The sequence below is a fragment of the Vigna umbellata genome, chromosome 7 (genome assembly GCF_029865625.1).
Source record: "Vigna umbellata cultivar VRB3 chromosome 7, Vumbellata_1.0, whole genome shotgun sequence".
Taxonomy (NCBI): Eukaryota; Viridiplantae; Streptophyta; class Magnoliopsida; order Fabales; family Fabaceae; genus Vigna; species Vigna umbellata.
In genome coordinates, this window is record NC_142171.1 from 8,665,999 (window position 1) to 8,673,187 (window position 7,189).

Consider the following 7,189-nt stretch of genomic DNA (forward strand, 5'->3'; position numbering starts at 1 on the left):
ACCGCTGAGGGGCAAAATGGCCGTTGAGGGGAAGAAACTACTCACACACTTACCGCTGAGCGGCACTTTACCGCTGAGCGGCACACTTATGGGCTTGGACCTAGATTTTTTGTAATTTTAGAATAGTATATAATCTTTAGGACGTCCTAGGGTTTGTATCTTTGGCAGAAACGAAGCAAACACTCTCATATATGGAATTTGTGCTTGCATCTTAATCTAAGACTTATGCTTTCTTTCATCATTAGTTAGGGTTTTTCCTCTTTGCTCAATGCTTGCTTTGTTTAACTCATTCAATGCATGATTATTGATTTTGTCGATACGGGAACGTTGAAGTCTAGATCCGGGGAATTTCTCCCAATAGTATATTGGTTGCCTTAAGCTCCTGTGCTAAAAAAACTAATTATTAGGAATGCTAGGAATCGTATGAACTCGTAATTAGGGAGAAGCCTTCTTGAAAGGTAATTTAGAGAGTGGCATTAACAATGATGACTTGAATGTTGAATTCCTAAAATATATGAGAGTGGATAAGATGAATATGACCCCCAACAACATATTCATCAATATATTTCATTGAAAGTGCTTGTCTTTTGTTTTAGCCATTGATCAACCTCATGCATACATGTTTATTTTCGTCTTTTGCATATTAAACTCCACTTATTTTGTTCTTAAGTCTTAGCTAATCAACAAATCACATAACTAAACTAGGTCGTGAGTCCTTTGGGAGAACGATACTTGGTCTTACCGAGTTTATTACTTGAAACGATTCGGTCATACTTGCCGATTGTTAAACAAGTTTGTGACATCATATTTTGGTGATCATAAATTTGTGCATCAGCACCTCCTGCCTATTTCTCTAGAAGTGTCCTCCAGGCACGCATAGTACCCTCTCCACATCAGCAAAGTCAGGACCTTCTTCAACAATCAATTCAAACTGATATTGTTCTCCAATCCACTCAATACCTAGAAACCTGTTAATTGTGGCAGCATCGTAGGGTATCCTTTTACCCCTCACATAGCTTGAATACTGCTGACTCTTAGTGGCAAATGCCCTGGCATTTGTATAAAACTCTTTTACCACAACTACATTAGCCAGTGTTGGGTAAGAAGCCAGGTTCTCCCATCCTTTTCTCTCCAGTTCTCTTCCAAACTGTGGGGTCAATGCTGGTATGAGTCCCACTTTTCTCTCCATCAATAATCTCCTATCTTGCACTATTAGGAAGTGCCTTTCATGTGCAATGGAGAGGAACTTGGTTGAATGAACTGGCTCTTTGTTCTTTCTTTTGTGTCCAATGGTCTTGATCCTCTTGCCAGTTGAAGATGTCATTCATGCACCAAACATATTCACAAAACAAAACACATAAATCATCAAGCATTAGTAACTTTACAAGTGAATCATCTTTAAAACACTCTCTTATCACAGTTGAGGGCAAAATTGGGGACCTCAGCATTACCTACACAGAATCAACCAACCAAGAACACAAAACCAGCCAAGAACAACAAAATCACATATGTAGAATCGTGTTGAGCGCCCCTTAGAAGGGCCCTCAGTGCCACACAGTTCAACCCCAAAAACGACCCTTGTTGGCCTTAAGCACTATCCAATCAGTTCCTACTCAGTCCCAACCATCAATGATGAAATTTAATCGGTTCAAACAGCAGCAAATCCAGTAAATCATGCATATGCATCACTATTAATCAAGAATCAAGCTTTCAAATGCTTAAATCATAAAATGCATGAACTTACTTGGTTAGAGATGCAAAAATCAGTGAAGAATGCTCAAAGAGATTGGAGAAATCAAAACCCTAGCAGCCAAACAAGCAAAACCCCCAAACTTTGATAGAAGAATGATGCAAAGTGAGTCGGAAATAGGGTTTTTGGTGGGAGAATGACGGGGAAAGGAAGAGAGTTCTTAGGAAGAGTGTTTGAAGAGTTTAGAAAGAATGAAATCTGAGAGAGGGGGCTTGGGCGAACCCTCGGGACTAAAGGAGTGAAGTGGGTCGCACCCTATGCTGAGCCCAATCAGTTCAAAAACCTAACAGTAGAAAGTCGCGCTCAGCACCCCTCAGAAAGGCGCTGAGCGGCGTACGTGACATAGGTCCTCTCTCTTCTTGAGTTGTCTTGGGTTTTCCTAGTCAAGGGCCCTCAACTTTAACTCAAAATTTTCAAATTCATTGTGTTTTTCACCCAACTCACTCATCAATACTCAACCAAAACATTTAATCTCTCTACACCCCTCAAACATTCAACAATCAACACATATAATGCACACTAGATCATAACACAAAGATATGAGTTTAGAAAACTGGGTTGCCTTCCAACAAGCGCTTGTTTAACGTCACGATCCTGACCCAGTAACTCTTCCAGCACTTATTAAATCTTCTCATCAACACCTATCAGTAAGTGTCTAGTAGCATAGTATCCTTCAGTAGATACTTAATCACCTAGCATCCATCAGTAGATGTTGTGTCATAGCAAGCTCATAACCAAAACAAAACAAAATAATAAAAGTTTAAATTACATCAACAATTAAAGTTTTCAAATCACTAGTTTGCCTCCCAACAAGCGCTTCTTTAACGTCACTAGCTTGACCCAATAAAGCTCAAGTCACTTCTTTCATGTTGGTGTTCTTCTCTTTTCTCTCACGCCAACTCATCAACATCTTCTTGGTCACCTTTTTTATTCTCCTTGAGTACGGAGCTTCAATCTCTATGACTCCATTATCTTTAAGCTCTTTAGCAACCCACACTTTGCCCTTGAATCTCACTGGTGCATTAAGTTTGAGTTGTTCATCCATCGAGTTATGATGAACCATCTTTCTTTCACCATCTTTTTCTTCTCCTTCCTTAACCTGTGACAAGAAACAATTTTTACCTTTGATGATCGACTTGGCAACTTTAAGGCTAGTCGTTGGTGCATCTTCATCTGCAACTTTATGACTGGTCTTCCTCACTTCATTCTGCTGCTCAGCATTGATGACATTAAATATCACCTCCTCTTCTTGGTCTTTAAGTGACATCTTCCCATCATCGACATTGATGATTACCTTGGCCGTTTTCATGAATGGCCTTCCAAGAATAATAAGGGTCTTCACATCTTCCTCCATCTCCATCACTACAAAATCAACCAAAAATCCAAGTTTGTCTATGCGAACCACAACATCTTCTGCCACACCATAGGGCTTCTCAATAGATCCATCCGCTAGGTTCAAAGTAACCTTTGTAGGCTTCACTTTCAGAGCACCAATAAATCAATTAAGGCTTTCCCTATATTAACATTCCCAATGATGCAAGGAATAGTAAAGCTTCCTGGATCTTTAACTATTGGAGGAAGTGTCTTCTACAAAATAACACTACAATTGCCTTGTACGTCAATGGTTTCCTCATCTAGATATCTCTTCTTCTTGAGGAATCTCTTCAGAAATTGTGCATACACAGGAACCTATTGCAATCCTTCAGTCAAAGGAATTTTAATCTCCAATTTCTTGAAGATTTCTTTAAAACACCTTAATTGCTTCTCTTTCTCTCTTTTGTTACACTCCTTAAGGTATGGAAGAATCTTTTCAATTTTTTTCTCAATTTTTTTCTCTCCCGTCTTTTTTTCTTTTTCTTTTCTCTCAACCTTACCAATTCTCTCTTCTTTTTATTCTTCTAACTTAACTCTTTCTTTTCTCTCCTTTACTCTCTCATTACTTATGCTCACAATAACTTTACACTCTTCCTTAGAGTTAACCTCAGTATTAGCCCCAAATTGCTTCTCAACTTTATCCTACAACTTCTTGGCCAGTTGGCCCACCTGCATCTCCAAATTCCTTATAGCAGCTTCAGTGCTCTTATGGTTGAGATAGTCACCTGCATAAATTGTTGAAGGATTTCTTCAAGCTTTGAAGTTCTGTCAGATAATGCAGATATTTGTTGCCATTGTGATTGTTGTTGCGGGGGTATATTGAATTGTCCTGCTTGCCCAGATTGCCCAAATTGACCTTGACCCATACTTGGGTGAGGTTACTACCCTTGATTGAAATTACCTTGGCGGAATTGATTGCCCATGTAGTTGACTTTTTCTTGGGCCTCCATTGGAAAAGCACATTAACCATTGATATGATCACCACCACATAATTCATAGAGTTTTTGTTGAACCTGTGAAACATTCTACAACTCCTTTGGCAATTGAGAGAGTTTCTTCATCAAATTCTACAATTGTTGAGTGATAATCTTATTCTGTGTGAGCAGAGCATTATGAGATTGTAGCTGTAGGACTCCCTTCTGCTGAGATGGAACTCCTCTTTCATTATGCATCTCGTTGTCATTAGTAGCCATGTTGTCAATCAATTCATAGGCTTCCCCTAAAGTCTTGCACTTGATATTATCTCCAACTGAGGCATCTAGCATCAATTTGGTTTGTGAGCCAAGACATCCAAGGAAAAGAATGACTACTATGGCTTCATCAAAGCCATGTGTGGGCGTCTTTCTCAGCAAACTCTTGTACCTATCCCATGCTTGACCTAAAGTTTCCTCCATGCCTTACCTGAAAGAGGAAATTTCTTGTTTACCTTCGTTGATTTTCGATTGGGGGAAGTATTTGTTCAGAAATTTTGCAACCACAACTTTCCATTCAGTAAAGCTATCCTTCGGGAAAGAATTCAACCATAACTTAGCATTGCCTCCCAATGAGAAAGGAAACAAACTAAGCTTTATAGCGTCATCTGACACTCCATTGATCTTTACAGTGTTGCAAATCTCGTTGAATCTGGTCAGATGCTCATATGGACTTTCATAAGACAATCCATTGAATTTGTTGCTCTTCACTAATTAAACAAACAAAGGCTTTACCTCCATGTTTGCAGCATTAACCCTCGATCTTGCTATACTGTTTAAGTGATGAGGGCCAACGATTGTTGTATAATTTGCTAGAGTGTGTCTGCCATTATTCTCTCCAGCCATCTCTTCAATGCTCTGGTCAGATCCTTACGGTGACGGTTGTAAAAGTGTCTCTAGAGGAGGGAACAATTCTCTAGACGTTCGGATTCTCCTCCTCCTTCTACTCTCGTTCAATCCTTCAAGAAGAGGTTTCGAGTTTTACTTGCTTCTAGTACGAATTGTATCCTACATACACAAGAAAACAAAACTCTAGAAAAAAATTATTAGCACGAAACAAAAAGAAAATAAAAAAAAATAAAGTCAAAGCTAATCAATAATCACACAAATAGAATAGTTAAACCACGAGTTCCCAGCAATGGTGCCAAAAAACTTGTTAAGACTCCGGCAAGTTTACCGAATCATATAAAGTAATAAAAATGGTAAGACCAAGTATCGTTTCCCTAGAGACTCATGGCCTAAACAATTATGTGATTTCTTGATTAAACAAGACTTGGGAACAAAATCTTTTGGTTTAAAATGCAAATACAATAAATTAAATATGCATGCAACTTGATCAATTGAACAAAAGTGCAGAGGTGAAGTGATGAATTTGATATTATGAGATGAATATGTTGTTGGGGTTAGATTTCACCTAGTTTGCTCTCATGTATATACGAATTCTACTTCTTCATTAATGTCAATGTCACTATCTAAAATACTTAAAACTTGATTCCTCGACAAAGAAAGCCTATCCTTAATTATAAATCATAACGTCTTTCGTCATCCCTAATAATTGATTCTTACGAACAAAAGCTTAAGACAACCAGAACTCATACCCCCATTCCTAGGTACTCACGCAAATCATACATCATGCTAATGAATGAGTTAAACAAAGCAAGCAATAAGCGAAGAAGAATTACCCTAACAATTAATGAAAGAAGCATATATAATCGAGAATCAATTTAATACATGAGAGTTTACAAAGGTTTACATCATTCACTAAAAACAAATAGAGTTCAGTTCATCATTGACATGGTGAAACTAGATGAATAATGGAAAAAGAATGAAAGATAAAACCCTAGAATTGAAAATAGGAGCTTTTGCATCCAAATCCGCCTCCGAGAGGTCAAATGGTGTGCTTTTGTGCCTATTTCACCCAAAGATCCCATCCCTAGGACGTCCAAATCGTTAAATAGAACAGAAAATAGGTCCAAGCCCACGAAACTAGCGCTCAGCGCCCCACTTAGGGTGCCCAGGCAGTGTGTGGGTCAAAACTGGCGCTTAAGGTCAGCTGAAAAGGCAAGCAGGTGTGGTGCGACTCGAAAAAGTGGCGCTCAGCGCCCTAGAAAGGGTGCCCAGGCGCAAGCCAGGGACATCCTGCGCTGAGGGCTCCAGAAAAAGGGCAGCCAAGCGTGAGACAGTGTACTCCGACGATTATGGCCCCTAAGATGGCGCTCAACGCTGCTGCGATCCTCCTTTCTGATACTTTTCCATCTCTTCCTAAGTTCCAACTCCTTACTACTTCAACTCTTCTTCCAAATCATCTCAATTCTGTTGAAAACAATGAAATCTAGCACAAAACCATTAAGTTCACCTTCAACTCTCTTATTCACTCAAAACTATGATTCCAAGCTAGTTTCTAAGTAAAAAAGGGTGTGTTTAGTATCAAAATTAAATATCAAATAACGGTAAATTCAACCGTTATCAGCATAATATGTAAAGTTGAAGTGATTTCAATGATTTCAAAGTGATGAAGGTTAGTTCGAAGGTGAGACTTCTTAGTGTAGTTTCAAGTGTGTTAGAATGAATGCAGGTAGCTCAACCTTGGTGATTTTCCTGACACTCTAACGGTCATACATTCTCACATAGAGAGGTTTGAGACATGTGGTGAGAGTAGTAGGAGATCGTAGTCTTAGGTGTTTCTAGTATGGTCCAAGATGTGGAATAGACTAATTTTGTTAGTGTGGTAGGGTAAAACCCATTGGCAATGACTTTGCTAAGTAGAAGTCATCACAAGTGCATAACTCACTATAGTTCGACATTCATTCTAAGTTCAAACAGACTAGTCAAAGTATGATCATGCATAAAATGTCTAGTTGGTTGGTGCGATATGTGTATAATGTTTAAATGTGTGTGTGTGTATAATTATTTGTATCCTAACTTACCCTTGTTTTTCTGTTGTTTGCTTTTTTGCAATAATCACTTAAATGGTGTGAGCTTAGGGAAACGTCCTTTTAGTATTTCCAGAAGACATTTCTAGGAAGAAGTTATGGTGAAATAGGTTGTTAGATGATTGTATAAAAATAAATTTCTCTCATTTTTAGTAGATTTG